General features: G+C 47.5%; 1 pseudogene; it reads left to right on the top strand.

Moving 5' to 3' along the window:
• The first annotated feature begins 82 nt into the window (after positions 1-82).
• Positions 83-3,463, top strand: part of LOC106302570 — a 4,452-nt pseudogene continuing 1,071 nt past the window's right edge.

Here is a 3,463-nt window from a genome sequence, read left to right as displayed (position 1 = left end):
GGAGTATGAAGCGGAATTCAACAGCCTCAAGAAGTATGCTGGGCGTGAGGCTGAGTCGGAAATTTCCTTGGTCCGTAAATTCATGCGCGGACCCAGGGTTGATCTCCGAACTCGTTGTAAGATCCGCAACTATGATACTGTGGCCGAACTGGTGGAAAAGGCCGCAGAACAGGAAGCTGGAATCAGTGAGGAAGCCAAGGTGTTTGGCACAGTGGCGCATGTCCATCCTGGTAAGCATGCGGGAAAGAATCAAAAGCCGGTGAAGGCTGGCTCTTCCAGCAAGCCGAATGCAACAGGTCGCAGTGCGTGTTCGACTTGCGGGAAGATGCACTCTGGTGTCTGCCGTGCTGCTACGGGAGCTTGTCACCGTTGCGGAAGTATGGATCACAAGGTGCATGATTGTCCTGAGGAAGACCTAAGGCTGAAGAGACAGAACAAGGGTACTGGGGAACGTGTGTGCTACAACTGCGGCGAAACGGGGCACTACAAGAATCAGTGTCCGAAGGACGCCCAATCTGTAGGGAAGCATCCGAGCGATGGGTCTCAGCCAGCTGCAAAGAAGCAGGCCATCATGCCGCGGGTGTACACAATCGGTGATGAGTCAATGGACCCAAGCACGTCTCGTATGATCACTGGTGAGTCATCATATCCCTCACCTTTACCTTAAGGATTTCTGTGTGAAATTGCTTGCTTGTAGAGTAGGTCCTTAGTGTTCGGAGTGAATATGTAGGGACCTTAGTCATGGGCGGAGTGGCAACTCATGTTCTGTTTGATTCCGGTGCATCTCACTGCTTTCTGCAACCCGAAATGATTGGAATTGGGGAATTCCAGAAAGATCCAGAAGAAGAAGTAAAACTGGTTCGGGCGGCTGGGGGTCAGATCATGTACACTTCAGAGAAAATCCAAAAAGTCTCTGTGATGATCGGAGGAGTGAACATGACAGCCGACTCGGTCATTTGCCCAATGAAATCGTACGATGTGATTCTTGTAATGGATTGGCTGAGTAAATACAAGGCGCATCTTGACTGTCATCGTGGCCAAGTTCAGTTTGAAATCGGCAATGGAAAGCATGTCTATCAAGGGGTCAGACCGACCAATGGGAGTCTTATCATTTCAGCACTTCAAGCAGAACGAATGCTGGAAAAAGGGTGTGAGGCCTATCTGGCTGCAATCACGATGGTGGAAGTCGGACCTGATGCTAAGTTGGAAGGGATTCTGATTGTAAAGGAGTATGATGACGTGTTCGAATCCTTGACAGGATTACCAACGGACCGTTCTGATCCTTTCACGATTGAGTTGGAGCCAAGCACAACACCAATCTCGAAACCTCCGTACCGGATGGCTCCGGCTGAAATGGAAGAACTTAAGAAACAGTTGGATGAACTGATGGAAAAAGGGTTTGTGCGCCCAAGCAGTTCACCTTGGGGCGCACCGGTTCTGTTCGTGAAGAAGAAAGATGGTAGCTTCAGACTATGCATCGACTACCGGGGGATTAACAGAGTCACAGTGAAGAACAAGTACCCTCTCCCAAGGATAGATGAGTTATTGGACCAACTCCGAGGTGCTACTTGTTTCTCCAAGATTGATTTAGCTTCGGTATACCATCAGATTCCGATTGCTGAAGAAGATATCCGTAAGACAGCCTTCAGATCGAGATATGGGCACTATGATTTTGTGGTCATGCCCTTCGGATTGACCAACGCCCCTGCTGCCTTCATGAAGATGATGAATAACGTTTTCAGAGATTACCTGGATGAATTCGTTATAGTCTTCATAGATGACATCTTGATCTACTCAAAGAATCAGGAAGAGCACAAGGAACATTTGAGGCTGGTTTTGGATAAATTGTGGGAACATAAGTTGTTCGCCAAGCTTAGCAAATGCAGTTTCTGGCAAAAGGAAATTGGTTTCTTGGGTCATGTGGGGTCGGACAAGGGAGTGTCTGTCGACCAAGAAAAGATCAAAGCCATTGCAGACTGGCCAAGACCAAGGAACCCAACGGAGATCAGGAGTTTTCTCGTACTGGCTGGATACTACCGGCGTTTTGTTAAGGGATTTGCTAGCATGGCTCAGCCGTTGACAAAGCTGACTGGGAAAGATGTTCAGTTTGTGTGGACAGAAGACTGTGGAGCAAGTTTAAGCGAACTCAAGGAGATGTTGACGACCACTCCAGTATTGGCTCTTCCAATGGACAACGAGCCATATGTGGTCTACACAAATGCATCCAAAGTTGGACTTGGGTGCGTTCTGATGCAGCAAGGCAAAGTGATCGCGTATGCGTTAAGACAGCTAAGGAAGCACGAAGGGAACTATCCAACACACGACTTGGAAATGGCTGCTGTTGTGTTTGCGTTGAAGATATGGCGATCTTACCTCTATGGTGCCAAGGTCCAAATCTTCAAGGATCATAAGAGTTTGAAGTATATCTTCACTCAACCAGAGCTGAACCTTAGACAGAGGCGGTGGATGGAACTAGTTGCGGATTATGACTTGGATATTGCCTATCATCCGGGAAAGGAAAATCTAGTCGCGGATGCTTTGAGCCGGAAGAGAGTAGCTTCGGCTTCAGAGAAAGACATGAAGGAACTGGTTCACATGGTGGGAACCTTACGATTAGCTGCCTTGGCCGACGAAGTGGAACCGATGGGTCTTGGTGCAGCGGATCAGGCAAACTTGTTGTTCAGAGTTCGCCTTGCTCAGGAAAAGGATGATGATCTGATCAAAGCTTCAAAGAATGAAAAGATGGAGTATCAGACTTCAAACAATGGGATGATTCTGGTTAATGGCCGAGTGTGTGTTCCTAACGACAAAGGATTGCGGGATGAGATCCTAAAGGAGGCACTTCAGTCAAAATTTTCGATACATCCAGGAGCCAATAAGATGTATCGAGATTTGAAGAGATACTATCATTGAGTTGGAATGAAGCGTGATGTTGCAAAATTGGTAGCTGGGTGCCCAATCAGCCAAATGGTTAAGGCAGAAAATCAAGTTCCGAGTGGACTACTTCAGAGTTTACCCATCCCAGAATGGCCTTGGGATAAGATCATGATGGACTTCGTGACTGGCTTGCCAGTGAGGAACGGCAAGGACGCTATCTGGGTGATTGTGGACAGATTGACCAAGTCCGTACACTTCTTGGCTATCAACAAAACAGACAATGCAGCGGTGCTAGCCAAGTTATATGTGGAACAGATTGTCAGACTTCATGGAGTTCTGGTAAGCATAGTGTCAGACCGAGACTCCAAGTTTTATTCGGCCTTTTGAAGAGCTATGCAGAAATCGATGGGGACAAAGGTCCATATGAGTACAGCATATCATCCGCAAACGGATGGAGAATCAGAGAGGACAGTCCAAACACTTGAAAACTTACTGCGATCTTGTGTTCTGGATTGGGGAGACATTTGGGATCAGTACTTGCATCTGGCAGAGTTTTCATACAACAACAGCTATCATGCAAGCATTG

This window comes from Brassica oleracea, chromosome C7, assembly GCF_000695525.1.
Source record: "Brassica oleracea var. oleracea cultivar TO1000 chromosome C7, BOL, whole genome shotgun sequence".
NCBI classification, from domain to species: domain Eukaryota; kingdom Viridiplantae; phylum Streptophyta; class Magnoliopsida; order Brassicales; family Brassicaceae; genus Brassica; species Brassica oleracea.
This window is presented reverse-complemented; position numbering and strand designations above follow the sequence as displayed.